Here is a 17707-nt window from a genome sequence, read left to right as displayed (position 1 = left end):
CCCTCGTCCTCCCCACCATTACCCTCTCCTCTGTTCCCTCGTCTTCCCCACCATCCCCCCTGTCGTCCTCCCCACCATTCTAAACTACCTCATCCCATGCATTCCATGATGGTCTGATGCTTCCATCTGAAAATTGGGAACATCAAAAGATCTGACTTTCCCAATTTTCTGATGGGAACATCAAATGATATGATATTCCCATCACTGAAAAATAAAAACAGATAAAAAAATGATATGAAAAAATAGAAAATAAAATATACTCATGAAATGAACAGAATGGTTAACAACGCAGCTCAATTGCAATGCAATGTCACAATAACATTTAAATATACTTTAAGATATAATCTAGAAGAAAATAAGGATATTAAACGGTTCATGAACTCTATTTCAATAAAGGACACTATGGGGAACTTTGAAAAATAGTTATTGAGTATAATTAGACAGACTTGTTGCTAGGCAGAGGAGTAATGAGATATATGGCAAATTTTGCAAAATATACAATGAAGGTACACAAACATTCATACCCAAACAAAGCAAAATGCTAGGTAAGAACAAAGCATTTGGCCCGTAGGAGAAATGAGATACCCACAAGACTAGAATACAAGTCATTAACAAGCATGCAAGTATAATACATAATACATGCAGACATATATATAATCCAAAAAAATGTCAAATTTACGTACTTATTATTACATTACAAATATCCAAGGTTTTGAAGACACGTTTCCTCTTGCGCCCAACGAGTGAATACTGAGACCAGACCCCATAGGTCCCTATCCTCCTCATCATTCGTCTCACTGTGTCTCCACAGCTTGCACCGCCCATTTGAGACAGCGTCTGGACCTGTTAAAATAATGCATAAGCTGTAAGGTAATAGAGAATAATATATATCTTTCAATCTCAACATTAGATTTTCTAATTTCCAACTGTATTAAATAAATAGCATTAAAATATTTTCCTTCTTAACTATTACAAAAATCAACGAATTTGAGTAACTTTTGCTTTTGTTTTATTTGTACCTTAAACATAACACTGAACAATCAATTATGTGCCACCCCACCTTCCTTCATCTGCAAAAAAACTAATCAAAAGACATATGTACAAGGCTAAAAAAATTCAGCAACACTTACCATACTCAGGCTAAAAGAATTAAGCAACACTTACCATACTCTTTTTATATTCACTGTTAACTTTTAGCTCATGTGACAGACTTTCCACCTGCTCAACAGTTTCAAGTGGGGATGGAAGAATGTCTTCCAGGATTGGTATATCTCCATGTGTTTTTGACATATGGGTTTCCGTCATTTTGACAATATTCAGGATATCCCCTGATAAAAATGTCAATTTTGATAATTCCTTCATCATGTATTCCATTATGCCAAAACCATAATCATAATCATCTGTATCAAACCTTATTACAGGTAAAACCAGTAGGCAGTCTACTGTATTTTATCAAACCGTTATTAGTATAATAGATCTCGTAATAATTTTGCAAAAATAATGGCATTTACTATTTTTAAAAGATTATTAGCAAATTTACAGAAATGGTGCATTCGGAAGACAAAACCAATTTTTCACTTTTGACAATTGAGCACCTGCTACATCCAGATTCTAGGGAGGAAAGGAAGGACGATCTTACTGGATCCCATAGCCTCTCCGAGGCACAAACCAGGCTTTTACACAAACCCCCCCCCCCCTGCACCCGAGCTTTTTAAAATAGTAAATGCCACTATTTTTGCAAAATTATTACGAGATCTATTATTCTAGAGAATAATGCATATAAATGCATATATGCATATAAATACAAAAGTAAATCAAATCTTATCCTTGTATAATATACAAGCTGATGTGAGATCCCTGTCTACAGGTGGACTGGAACTATTATCCAGTAGGCAGTCTACTGTATTTTATCAAACCGTTATTAGTATAATAGATCTCGTAATAATTTTGCAAAAATAATGGCATTTACTATTTTTAAAAGATTATTAGCAAATTTACACAAATGGTGCATTCGGAAGACAAAACCAATTTTTCACTTTTGACAATTGAGCACCTGCTACATCCAGATTCTAGGGAGGAAAGGAAGGACGATCTTACTGGATCCCATAGCCTCTCCGAGGCACAAACCAAGCTTTTACATAACCCCCCCCCCCTGCACCCGAGCTTTTTAAAATAGTAAATGCCATTATTTTTGCAAAATTATTACGAGATCTATTATACTAATAACGGTAAATAAATAATAAATAGTAAATAAATCAAAATCAGTTACATTATTTTATCTTATTCATAGCATAAATGTTCTCGAAGATTACTAAAAAGAAATTGAATTAGACTACAGCAAATTGGCAAACTTTACCTTGTATCTGTTTCCACCGAGTTTGTTTGGGGCGTTCTTCAACATATCAGCAATACTTGTCTCAACATCTCTTTCAGTTGCATTAGTGTGGGTGTTGATACAGGCTTCTGGAAATTTATAAGAATTAATTAATATATATAATTATAATTCACTTTGCTATTCCCCATTCCACAGTCCTCTCGTCCTTCCCACTTCCCTGTCCCCACATCATCCCCACTATTCCCACTTCCCTGTCCCATCGTCCTCCTTACCATTTTCCCCTCCCCTGTCCTTCTTCCTCCCCCACCATCTCCCATTCACCTGTCCCTTTGTCCTCCCCAGCATTCCCCTGTCCCCACCATCCCCAACTCCCCAGTCCCCTCGTCCTCCCCACCATTACCCTCTCCTCTGTCCCCTCGTCTTCCCCACCATACCCCCCTCTCGTCCTCCCCACCATTCCAAACTACCTCATCCGATGCATTCTATAATGGTCTGATGCTTCCATCAGAAAATTGGGAACATCAAATGATCTGATATTCCCATCACTGAAAAATAAGAACAGCTAAAAAAATGAAATGAAAAAAATAAAAAAATAAACTATACTCATGAAATGAACAGTATGGTAAACAACACAGCTCAATTTCAATGCAATGTCACACAAAATTATTAAATCGAAATGAAAATAAATTGAAATCTATGAAAATTCAAATTATCAATACAATCGGAAATATTGAAATAATATCGCAACATAATATAGTGTGGGTTGCTCTTACGTGCAACAGACGGTGCTGTTTTTCAAAAAAGGCATGGTTTTACCTGTCACAAGTGTGGCATCTATACTTATACTCACGAAATGAACGGTATGGTAAACAACATAGCTCAATTGCAATGCAATGTCACAATAACATTTAATAACAATAATAACAATAACATTTAAATATACTTTAAGATATAATCTAGAAGAAAATAAGAACATTGAAACGGTTCATGAACTCGATTTCAATAAAGGACACTATGGGGAACTTTGAAAAACAGTTAATGAGTATAATTAGACAGACTTGTTGCTAGGCAGAGGAGTAAATAATGAGATATATGGCAAATTTTGCAAAATATACGGCACACAAACATTCATACCCAAACAAAGCAAAATGCTAGGTAAGAACAAAGCAGTTGGCCCGTAGGGGAAAGGAGATACCCACAAGACTGGAATACAAGTCATTAACAAGCACACAAGTACTACACTACACAACAACCGCACTACTACCAGAACTGGACGAATCACTACCAAAACAACACATTGCACATCACTACCAAAACAACACAACACAACACAAGCATTGGCAAAGAATTATAGACCAGTTGCACTAACATCCCACATAATAAAATTATTTGAGAGTGATCAGGAGTCAGATTACTAGTTTTATAGAGACCAATGACCTCCACAATCCAGGCCAACAAGGATTTAGAGCAGTTTCTATGATCGAGCCACTGAGATCTATAAAGAATTCTGATCAAGAAAGAGATCTAGGGGTGGTTTTAGATAGAAAACTATAACCTGAGGAGCATATTAAGAACATTCTGCGAGGGGCCTATGCTACACTTTTTAACTTTAGAATTGCTTTTAAATACATAGGTCAAAAAGTTTTAAAAGTTTTAAAAGTTTTTTAAACCTCTCGTGTATCATGAGTGTGTTAAAGCATCAGATGGTGCATTCAGATGATGAATATTACCTAGTTCCTTCATCTGGGAAGAATGAACACATATTGGTGCATTCGGATGATAAAAACTAACTACTGTAGTTTAATTGATCAACAGACTGTATATCATATGCAGACTGTATGTGGATCTGCGGGCCACTCCAAACAACAGCCTGGTGGACCAAGCTCCACCAGGGCTAAAGCACAAAGTGATATAGATGTGATAGAGAAACTAGGTCAAATGGAGGAGTAGGTCTGTATATTAAACAGCACCTGACGTGCACAGAGCTACTAAACTATAGAGATATATGACCGAACCTAACCTATCTTTATAGGTTAGGTTAGGTAGCTGAAAATGTTAGGTTAGGTAGTCGAAAAAACATTAATTCAAGAAAACTTGGCTTATTAGGCAAATCGGGCCTTGCATAGTAGGCTGAGATGTGCGTTCTGGCTACTAGGTACGACACATATATATATATATATATATATATATATATATATATATATATATATATATATATATATATATATATATATATATATATATATATGTATATATATATATATATATATATATATATATATATATATATATATATATATATATATATATATATATATATCGGACAATTAGTAAAAAAAAAAAAAAAAAAAAATTAAATTATTTTACCTTGTACCTAGATCCACCAGGCCTGTTTGGTGCCTGTTTCAGTACTTCAGACATCTGGAAGGTCACATCCTCCTCCTCAACTTGTGGATGTGCGTTGATAGATGATTCTGTAAAATTAAGTTATTTATATAATAATAAATTCAGTATAACAATAATATTCTGTAAAATTAAAAGTAATTTATACATCAATCAGATAAAACTCTCCAGAGATGGTGATACACAACATATAAAGGACAAGTTTCAGAACAAAATATGCATTTAGGAATAAGGTTTTGTACATGTAGGTAGCACATGAGAAAATAAGTGGAAGGTGATCAAGTTTATATTAACATGTTAATGACTTTGTTAAGGCTTTGCAAGAATGAAAAAATATTAATAATATAATATCACCTACCAATTAATTGTACATCATTTATAAGTCAATTATTTGCATTATTATTATTCAATACTAATGATATAAAAATGCATTTTGTAATCTACTATTTATGCAAGTATTAAGCACAGGATCATGAAATAAACTGCAAAATACTGTAATGGATAAACCAATTAATTTTACATTTTCCTATAGCTAAGTCAGTCAGTTCTATTAGCAGCAGAGAACAATTATGCCCAACCTCTATTAAATGAAACAATCTTAAGAGCAAGTGATAGAAATATAATCATTTATGCTTGGGATTATGGAATGGTTCCAAATATGAAAAATATCAAGTTTTTTGGTTAAAATTTTTTAACTTAAAATTTACATTTTTAAGTGAATTTTAAACTTTAAAAAAATTATTTAATTTTTTGGTTACTTACTTAAAATAACATTATATAGTTCTTGTTTTTGTAGAAATGCCAATTTCTTCTTTTGCCCTTCCAGACTGTATAGTGACCACAGGCCGTTTGTTCATATCTTCATTATTCTTCGAACTGTGGTTGCACAATCAGACCCACGTACACTGGTTAAAAGCATCACCTAAAAGCAACAACAAAAATGTAGTACACTGACGAATTTTGAATATATATATATATATATATATATATATATATATATATATATATATATATATATATATATATATATATATATATATATATATATATATATATATATATATATATATATATATATATATATATATATATATATATATATATATATTAGTTGATTTTATACCCGCATTAGGTCAGGTGATAATACAATGAAGGTGATAATAAAGCCATTCACAACTGCAGGCCTAATAAAAAAAGGAGGTGGCATAGCAATATCTTACAAAGATACCTTCATCTGCAATAGTCTCATTAGTAATAGAGACGACTATTGTGAATATACCTTTGCCAAGTTCTCCAGTAAATCCCTTAAATCCTCCTTGACTATAAGTGCCATCTATAGATTTCCCAATACCGACATAGCTTCATTCTCAGATAACGTAAGGAATCTTATCATAAATAACAATCTCAACAAAAATCAAACCAACTTAGTGGTTTGTAATGGTGAACAAAACATGCAGATACTTATATATAACCTGTGAATAGAGTGTAATAACACCAAAACTATTTGTTTATTGTTTTATGACCATAATAATTGAATCACTAATATGATTCACTAATATATAATCCTAATAATAATCACTAATATATAATCCATTGAGCATGCTGCATCTCTTTCAGTCTCTTTGCAATTTGAACAAGAGGGTTTTTAATTGATCGAACCATATTCTTAAAGTAAAGTAAATGAGATGTATTCCATATTTTGCAAAATATACGATGAAGGCACACAAACATTCATACCAAAACTGAAGGGCAGGATTTATGAGGAGACATTAGAGGCATTAAATATTCCAAACTAGAAGACAGAAGGAAAAGAGGAGATATGATCACTACGTACAAAACAGTAACAGGAATTGATAAACTTGATAGGGAAGATTTCCCGAGACCTGGAATTTCAAGAACAAGAGGTTATAGATTTAAACGAACTAAACAAAGATGCCGAAGAAATGTAAGACAATTCACTTTTGCAAACAGAATGGTAAACGGTTGGAACATGTTAGGTGAGAAGGTGGTGGAGGCCAAATCCGTCAAAAGTTTCAAAGCATTATATGACAAAGAGTGCTGGGAAAATGGGACACCACGAGTGTAGCTCTCCATCCATCTGATTGATAACCCAAATGAATTTTTCATGGATATGATACCAACATCAAATCATAAATCAGATGTGATCCTATCCCCACTGGATTTTGAAGAAGCCATAGACAGTATGCCTATGCACTCTGCACCAGGCCCTGACTCTTGGAACTCTATATTCATCAAGAACTGTAAAAAACGTTATCGCAGGCCCTTCACATTCTTTGGAGACAAAGCCAAGATACTGGCATTGTCCCTGACATACTAAAAACCGCAGAGATAGCACCGCCCCATAAAGGAGGAAATAAGGCAGAGGCAAAAAACTACAGACCGATAGCACTAACATCGCACATCATAAAAATCTTTGAGAGAATGCTAAGAAGTAAGATCACAAAATACATGGAATCACAGCATCTCCATAACCCCAGACAACATGGTTTCAGAACAGGGCGCTCTTGCCTATCACAGTTGCTGGACCACTCTGACATGGCACTAGATGCCATGGAAGACAAACAAAACGCTTTGACAAAAAAAAGCCTTTGACAAATGTGACCATTGTGTTATTGCACATAAAATGCGTTCAAAAGGAATTACCGGAAAAATAGGCAGATGGATATACAACTTCCTGACTAATAGAACCCAATGTGTAGTAGTCAACAAAATAAAATCTGGACCATCAACCGTAAAGAGCTCAGTCCCCAAGCGTACTGTGCTTGCTCCAATACTTTTTCTCATCCTCATATCGGACATAGACAAGGACACAACCTATAGTACTTGATCATCCTTTGCAGATGACACTAGAATCTTCACGAGAGTAGGCAACATAGAGGACACGGCAAACCTCCAATCAGATGTAAATCAGGTCTTTCTATGGGCTACAGAAAATAACATGGTGATTAACGAACATAAGTTTCAGCTCATGCGCTACGGAAAAAATAAAAAATATAAAAACGGAAACCACTTACAAAACTCAGTCAAATCATAACATTGAACGGAAAAGCAACGTAAAGGATTTGGGTGTACTGATGTCAGAAGGCCTTACATTTAAAGAACACAATAAAGTAGCCGTCACAACTGCAAGAAAAATGACAGGATAGATAACAAGAACTTTTCACACTAGAGATGCTATACCGATGATGATAGTTTTCAAGACGCTAGTGCTCTCTAGAGTGGAATACTGCTGCATAATGAAAGCCCCTTTCAAAGCTGGAGAAATTACTGACCTATACTTATGCATTTATCTTCGGTTTAACACAACAGGCACCAGACACACGCTAGGCATCATACACACTAGGATAAAACAAACATTAGGCCAGAAGTCAGAAAAGAATTCAAAGAATTTTACTGGAAAGGCTTGCTGTTAGGAAAGGAAGTAATTGAGATGAATTAATGCACAGTATGTCAATTTTGTGAAATATATGATAAAGGAACAAAAACATTTATACCAAAACAAAGATGCAGAACTAGGAAACAGGATTTGTTCAACTGAAATTTCAAGACGGACAGAGACCAAAAGACACAAAAATGGAATCAATATACGAAGAGGCCAAACCCCCAAACATACCAGTAATACAAAGAGAAACAACTACACGGCAGTGAGGAGAAAGGCAGAAAGAAATTTTGAAAAAAAGGAACAAACAAATGTAAAGTAGAACAAATCATATTCTATAAATACAGCAACAACCAATTGCAGGTAAAGGATAATATTCAGAGCTTTTAAATGCATGGATGGCGAAATACTCAAGAAATTGTTCACGACTTTTGTTAGACCAAAGTTGGAATATGCAGCGGTTGTATGGTGCCCATATCTTAAGAAGCACATAAACAAACTGGAAAAGGTGCAAAGACATGCTACTAAGTGGCTCCCAGAACTGAAGGACAAGAACTATGAGGAGAGGTTAGAGGCATTAAATATACCAAATATACTACACAAATATATATACTACACATGCACAATAAACTACCCTACACAGGCTGAGTATGGTGTGTACAATAAATTATTAGCTAAAAAATAAGACTGAGTTTGTATAAATGGGGGTTAAGTCAGAGTGGGAAAATGTAAGTGGAGTGCCTAAAAACCCTGTCCTGGGACCTCTGTAATTCATAATATATACAAATAATTTAGACTCAGGTTTGATCAGCAATATTTGAAAATTTCCAGACGATACAAAAGGGATTTTTTTCTGGATTCAGGATTATTTTTTTATGGCTGAAAACAGGTTTTCAGCAATAAAAGAAATACAGTATTGCTGGAACAACCGTCGACATCTTCAAGAGAAAACCTGAACATCTTCAAGAAGTGAAGATGACCTTGAGAAGAAGTATAGGTTGGGAGAAGTATAGGTTAGGAATTGTCTCCAAAGAATTCTCAAAGAATTACTCGTTATTGCTATCCAAGATAATTAGACGAGCCAAAGCTAAATACTACGAAGATAAATTTACCCAAATAAAGAGTACCTTACCTAAAAATATGTATGTACCTTACGTAAATAAACATTTGATTTTGAAGTGCCGGACAAACAAGGCTGTGGTGGATATGTGGGCCTGAGGGGCCTGTCCAAGCAACAGCCTGTTGGACCAAGCTCTCACATGTCAAGCCTGGCCTTGGAAGGGCTTGGTGAGTAGAACAACTACCAGAACCCTATAATGCATGTATCAAGGTGTCCAGGCAGTGAGCACCACATAATGCAGTGCAGTCCTGTAAGAATAAGCACAGTAAGTATGGGCATGGAGGGGGTGCAGCAGTGGCTTGTGAAGGGCTGGAGAGTAAATGGACATGCCCAGGGGTAAAAAGCATTAGGGTAACAGAACATAGCCCATAAAAATAGTAATGACAATGAATGAATAATTATATGAATGCAATAATACTTCATATCTCAATAGGAATACTAAGCAGGATGCAAGACAAGGTACTGGTGGTGATAGTGGTTGGTACAAGTCCTCACATCCCCACAGACACCAGTAACAGCCCTCACCTCCCAACACAGTACCCTTGTAGCGAGTTAATCTTATACTCGCTTCATTATCTTATAGCATAACTAATTAACACTAATTACAGAAGCTACACAGGTGATACTTTGGTGTGAGTTGAGCGCACTGAGCGTCGGTATCGCTACACCCGTTCCTTAACAACCCTTTGGACCTTTATTACAGAAAAATAGAATCAATTAATTTAATAAAATATAAAATATAAGTGCTTACTTACGATAATACTATCGGTGGAACACAAAATCTTCTTCTTCTTGATAGTAGGTGCAGTTTGCATGAAGGGTTAGTCCTCGCCATGACTGAACTGACGACAAAATGGCCGATGTTTTGATATGGCGTCAGGTGACGCTATGACGTCACAGGTGAGGGACGCTTTGCGCATTACTCCCTCGTACTTAAAAAGTACTACAGGTACTTTTTGGTTTTATTTTTGAATATGGCAGAAGTTGGACAGCTTTTCAAATCATTATAAGGGAGTGAGTTCCATAGACTAGGTCCCTTTATTTACATAGAGTGTTTACATAGATTAAGTTTGACTCTGGGGATATCAAAGAGATATTTATGTCTGGTGGGGACGTGGCCATGTGTTCTATTACATCTGTCCAGGAAGAGTTTCAGAACAGGGTTTGCAGTTAGAAAAAGGGCTTTATAAACGTAATTTACACAGGAGAATGTATGGAGTGAATTTGTTTAGCATGTTTAAGGATTTGAACAAGGGAGCTGTGTGTTGTCTGAAGGTAGAGTTATTTATTGTCCTGATAGCAGATTTTTACTGGATGATGATGGGCTTGAGGTAGTTTGCAGAGGTTGAACCCCAAGCACAAACGCCATAAGAATGATAGGGATAGATAAGTGCATAATAGAGTGAGAGGAGAGCAGAGTAGGGTACATAATATCTGATCTTAAACAGTATACCAACTGTTTTAGAAACCTTTTTAGTTATGTGTTGTATATGGGTGCGGAAGTTGAGTCTCTTGTCTAAGTATAGGCTAAGAAACTTTCCATCATTTTTATTGCTAATGTTTACATTATCTATAAATAAATAAATATAAATAATAAATTTAGATTCCCAGTTTACATTGTGGAGGGCATTTGTGAGATTGCCTATTGCCGCTTCACATTGTAACCTAAAGGTAATTTTCTTGTTACCTGGTGGTGTTATGGCCATGTTCGCTACAAGGAAGGTAGGATAGTGGTCAGTTGTTCTGTCAGTGATTATACTTGATGTAAGAGGAGCTGTTATGTTGGTCCATCAGTGATCCAGGGTAGTCGCAGATGTTTGAGTGACTCGGGTGGGCCTGGTGATTGCGGGGATGAGCATACAGGAATTCATGCTGTTGAGGAAACAGTCTACTTGAGGGTTATTTTGTAGCCCTAGGTCAATATTGAAATCACCTCTGAGAACTATGTGATTTTTGTTGAGATTATTGTTTATGATAAGGTTCCTCAAGTTGTTATTGTATTTGTGTCTAGCTTCAGACACAAGCATGTTACAGTTATGTCTTAAAGAGTTGAGAGCAATTAAGGATGATAAAGAGTCACTTACAACTAATGTATCAAGTTTGGATACTTGTACACATTTCAGTGCAAGGAGCAAGGCAAATAGTTCAGTCTGAAGGGTAGAGGCCCAGTTGTTTATACGGACTCCCCACTCAAAATATAAGTCATATCCTATTGCCAGGACAACTGCACTTCCAGCTGCACCCGTTGGGCGCTGTAGGAAACCTTCAGTGTATATGATTTGAGAGAGAGAATGCTCTGTGGACAGAGCATCAGTATGGCTTAAGACGTTGAGCTTTGCCTCAAGACAAAGCTGGGACTGATCTCTAATTTGCTCCTTTGATGGAAAGGGAGGGATTAAAATTGAAAAGGGTGTAATTTCCTACAGTGCAGGAAAGTGCTATTGTTGTCTCTCTTGGTACAAATTATAAATCTGATACTTTCTGAGTTCAGTTCCAATTTTATTTATCTATTTGAAACAATGTTTACATTCAATAAAGAAATTCTGGAGGGCTTCTGTGCAAGGGTTAGGATGAGCTAGCCTAAGCATTTTTATACCAATTTGACAGTTATTTTCAGTAACACGATAAACAACGCTCGGAATATTAAGTTCCTTTCTCATATTAAGTATCTTTGTGGTACGAAGGCACCCAAGGATTATCCTCAAGGCTTCGTTCTGCAATTTTTCAAGCCCTCCAAGCTTTCTTTCAGGATGCCTTAAAGTTAGTTTAGTTCATTTATTATGCACCCCATACCCATCTTGTGGGCGGTAGTGGAAAGGGTTGCAGAGGCACATAATGGGCTCAGGGACTGAACCCAACAATTCATTTAGCTAAGCAAGTTACAATCTTGATGAGCTAGTTACAAAATTCAGTATAAGTCGTCACATCAACAATAGGTTCGAGATCGATCACAAGTACAGTTTCTAAATTAAGCAACTGACATATGTGGAGAGCTAGTGTCACAATTGATATGTTTGTCCTGCACACCGCTCCCCATCCAGTGGGCAGCGGTGGATAGGTTACAATCACTTAGTTACTACTTACAGTTAGCAAACTGGGGATATTTGGCTAAAATTTCTGGTACCAGATCATTTTGAATGAAATATTGACACATCGTTGGTACATTGGTTATAGAATTGTCTCTGAATTCACTATCACATAGTGACGAAGGGGTGTGCAAATAATTTTGTTGACAGTTAACATTTGGTCAGGTCTACATCGGCAGATAATGAGAATTCCCAGAAATACTTGTAACCGAGTCTAAGCCGAGCAGTAGTAACATCTAGAAGTCTGCTGATTTTATTGGATGAACCATAGATGTGTGGCTCCTTTTGCATAATAGTATTGAACGAAAGTTAATCTCCCCAAACACTTTCGCGTTTTGGGCAAGTTACCCCTCCACTCTCTCCATTTTTGTTTGGACATTCCCAGGTAGTGCGCGGAAATACTGAAAAGTGTATACTCTTTTCAACTTTGTCACCTTAATTCTCGTCCTATGTCTTTCATTTTGGTATCAATGCGTTCGCAATAGAATTCCCAACAGAACTATGTGCATATAATGTCAAAGACAGCAGCGCGCTCCACCCGCCGACAAGATGAATGTAGGCCAAGGGTACCAGAAAAAGAAAGCTGAGCCACCCTCAGGCAACTCTCATTACATTAGAGAGCGTGATAATACTGAAAAGTGTATACCCTTTTCAACTTTGTTACCTCAATTCTCATCCTAGTTTTTTCAATTTGGCATCAATGTGTTCGCAATAGAATTCTCTACAGGACTAAAGGCATATAAACTCCAAAAGCCCGGCTTACCATCCGCAACAAACAGAGTAAGCGAGAGTGTGTTACCAGGGAGCGCACAAGAGCGATAAAATGTATACACTCTTTTCATTTTGGTCACCCCAATTGTCATCCTAGGTCTTTCATTTTGGTATCAATGTGTTAGCAATAGAATTATCTACAGGTTTAAATGCATATAAACTCCAAAAGCAAGGTGTACCATCCGCACAAAACAGAGAAAGTGAGAGAAAGTAACCCGGGAGCACTCTAGTGCAATGTAATGTGAACACTCTTTTCACTTTGGTTACCTCAATTCTCGTCATATGTCTTTCATTTTGGTATCAATGTGTTCGCAATTGTATCTGCTGGCATTTTACCCTTTGCTTGGATCTGAAGGGTTTTAGGCTCACCACGATGCAATCTGATAGTACCACAGGTGTATATACCTATCTTCAAGCAGCAATTCACTCATTCAAACCGACTTATAATAGTTATCCATATATAAATGGTAATCTTTGTTCTACCTGTTAACCTGTCATATGAAGAAAGACCTACCAACCTAACCCCCAAAATGTCAATCCATATCTTTTATTTTAAACAATGCTGTTTTGTTGACCAAATTGTATTTTTACTCTTTTTCTGTCATGTTTCTCCCACCCCTGTTTTTTCCCTTTTTTCTTATTTTTTCTCAACATAATTCATACTTTAATTATGCGGATCAGGACATCACCTGATCAAACACATCAAACATCGTTTGACCACCATCAAACACACACATTTCGTGTGTGTTTGACGCTCACTGATATGTACCAGCGTTGTTTTATATATGGTGCTATTCTATCTTACGCTTTGTTGCTCTTTTTTACCTACGGGCTCATAGAACATTCTATTGCGAAAACATTGGCACAAAAATGAATGACGTACATACAATAATAATGTCAGGACAGTGATATAATTATAAACTTTCAAAGCACTGTATCGCCCATGTGTCGTCTTGTCACCAATACTGGGTAACAGTTCCGCCACTTCCCACACTCTTGCGGGTGGGCAGCGACCATTATTCTACGTTTATATTCATATCACCGTGTTGGGAATTTCATTGCGAGTACATTGATACCAAAATTAACGCTGTAGGACAAGTGTGGAAGTGATAACAATCCCAAGAGTAAAAACATTTTGTTGCTCTTGGGCACTCACGGCGAGTCATCTACGTAGGTATTTATTGGGTGCTGGTATTCATATAACTTTTGGTGACCGTTTTTGCTGATTTTCTTCTAGAGAATGTTATTGCGAACACGTTGGTACCAAAATGAAATACATAGCTCGAGAACTAAGGTCAGGAGAGTAAAAAGAGTATACACATTTTTGTTTTGACGCTTAATTAAGGTTATTGTGAGTACTCATCGCCTGCCTAGAAACTGGAACTAGTAATTCCATCTATCATACATATCATACAAGAGGAGCCACACATCTATGGATCATCCAATAAAATCAGCAGACTTCTAGATGTTACTACTGCTCGGCTTAGACTCGGTTACAAGTATCTCTGGGAATTCTCATTATCTGCTGATGTAGACCTGACCAAATGTAAACTGTGTCAACAAAATTATTCGCACACCCTCCGTCACTATGTGATGGAGTGCGAAAAGATACATGAATTTAGAGACAATTCTATAACCAATGTTCCAGCGATGTGTCAATATTTCATTCAAAATGATCTGCTACCAGAAATTTTAGCCAAATATCCCCAGTTTGCTAACTGTAGATAACAACTAAGTGATTGTAACCTATCCACCGCTGCCCACTGGATGGGGGACGGTGTGCAGGACAAACATATAAATTTTGATACTAGCTCTCCACATATGTCAGTTGCTTAATTTAGAACCTGTACTTGAGGTCGATCTCGAACCCATTGTTCATGTGATGACTTATATTGAATTTTGTAACTAGCTCATCAAGATTGTAACTTGCTTAGCTAAATGAATTGTGGGGTTCAGTCCCTGAGCCCATTATGTGCCTCTGTAACCCTTTCCACAACCGCCCACAAGATGGGTATGGGGTGCATAATGGGGTGGGGTGTCTTGGCCAAACGTGCCACATCAAAACCACAAGTTGACATTGAATGTGAATTAACAATGAGACAAGTAAGATTTATACTAATACATTTATACTAACTCTGTTGAGCGTTGACCATTTATACATCAAATCTGTTGATGTGAGCACTTTAGTTTAGTCTGCCGTTTAAAGAAAAAAAGAGCATATCAATGGTATATCACAGAAAACGAATTTATCATAAACTCATGTATTTGTCTTATCATATTGAACTGCATTCATATTTTTAATATATAACAATATGAATATACAAATTTCTGTAAATCCCCTACCTTGTTGGAATCTGTGGAAATGAATGAGCAAATGTGCTGGCTGAAGGCGCTGAAGGAAACCACATTGGTTTCATTTTGGATACAAATGTCCATGGAAATTCAAAATGGAAACTAATTATATAGTTGAACCTGCAGAGACGAGTTTAAGAATCTGTGTTGAGAGTGATGGACACAGCCTTCACAATTATACTTCAGAGAATGTAAACATCTAAGAGTCATTAGAAATATGTGTAGAATAATAAACCCTACATTGTTTGAGTTAGGGAAAACACCATTTGTGATATATAGATACTATAGCTGTTCCTAAAGATTCACCCTTTTTTGCACCAGCAAGATAACATATAAGATTTTAAGAGTTGACGAATGTTAATATTCTTGTTTGATAAACTGTGAACTTGAGACATAGTTAATAAGAACATATTAACACAACAAAATGTTTTCAAAATCCTTAACACCACTTTCCAGCAACTTATATAATTTATATAAATTATTTTAGAGAATAATACATAAATTATATATTTAAACATGATATAGTGTTTAGTGGAATGTATAAGGAGTCAAATTGTGTTAAAAAGAGCAATTTTTAGAAAATTTGGAAAAATACTTTTTTCTGTTCAAATTATAACTAAATGGATTATAAAGGTTTCACTCAGCCAATATATATCATTCACAATTTATTAATGAATTTTACAAAAAAACACCATAAATTTTATATTTAAACATGTAAAAACTATTTGTTTTACATTTGGAAGAAAATAATTGTAGAAAAACAATTTATAATTAAACCTTTGTGTTTGGATTTTTTGAGTAAAAGTTTCTCAAAGGCTCTCCTGCACCATTCTCAATGCAAATCATTCCCACACCTATGGCAAGAGATAGGCGAACGTTGTGTAGATGATTTGTGTTTGCTGGGCACCACCAGCCGCCACCCACCACCGCCACTCACCACCCGCCGCCACCACCCACCACCAGCCGCCACCCGCCACCACCCACCACCAGCCGCCAGCCGCCACCCACCACCAGCCGCCACCCGCCACCACCCACCACCAGCCGCCACCCGCCACCCGCCACCACCCACCACCAGCCGCCACCCGCCACCCGCCACCACCCACCACCAGCCGCCACCCGCCACCACCCACCACCAGCCGCCACCCGCCACCAACCACCGCCACCCACCACCGCCACTCACCACCCGCCGCCACCACCCACCACCCGCCGCCACCACCCACCACCACCAGCCGCCGCCGCCACCACCCGCCACCCGCCACCACCCGCCACCACCCGCCACCACCCGCCACCAGCCACCGCCACCCACCACCGCCACTCACCACCCGCCGCCACCACCCACCACCAGCCGCCACCCGCCACCAGCCACCGCCACCCACCACCGCCACCCGCCGCCACCACCCACCACCACCACCCACCACCACCACCGCCGCCACCACCCATCACCGCCGCCGCCACCACCACCCACCACCACCGCCGCCGCCACCACCCACCACAGCCGCCGCCGACACCACCGCCACCACTCACCACAGCCGCCACCACCACCCACCACCGCCGCCACCACCAGCCGCCACAAGCCGCCACCGCCCGCCACCAGCCGCCATCACCACCACCACCACCACCAGCCGCCACCAGCTGCCACCACCACCAGCCGCCACCACCACCACCACCAGCCGCCATCACCGCCACCAGCTGCCACCACCACCAGCCGCCACCACCAGCCGCCACCACCGCCACCACCACCTGCCACCAGCCGCCACCACCGCCCGCTATCAGCCGTCACCGCCCGTTGCCACAGTCGCCACCGCAAGCCGCCACCGCCAGCCGCCAGCAGCCCCCCCCCACCGCCGATCGTCACCACCCACCACAGCCGCCGCCGCCCGCCACCGCCCGCCACCGCCCGCCACCGCCCGCCACCGCCCGCCACCGCCCGCCACCACCCACCACAGCCGCCACCACCCACCACCCGCCGCCACCACCCACCACCACCCGCCGCCACCACCCACCACCACCAGCCGCCGCCGCGACCTACCACCCGCCGCCGCCGCCACCACCACCCACCACCACCGCCGCCACCACCTACCACCACCAGCCGCCGCCGCCACCACCACCCACCACCACCACCACCACCCACCACCACCGCCGCCACCACCCACCACCACCGCCGCCACCACCCACCACCACCAGCCGCCGCCGCCACCACCACCCACCACCACCGCCGCCACCACCACCCACCACCACCA

Source organism: Procambarus clarkii, chromosome 16 (genome assembly GCF_040958095.1).
Source record: "Procambarus clarkii isolate CNS0578487 chromosome 16, FALCON_Pclarkii_2.0, whole genome shotgun sequence".
NCBI lineage: Eukaryota > Metazoa > Arthropoda > Malacostraca > Decapoda > Cambaridae > Procambarus > Procambarus clarkii.
Note: the sequence above shows the minus strand (reverse complement) of the source record.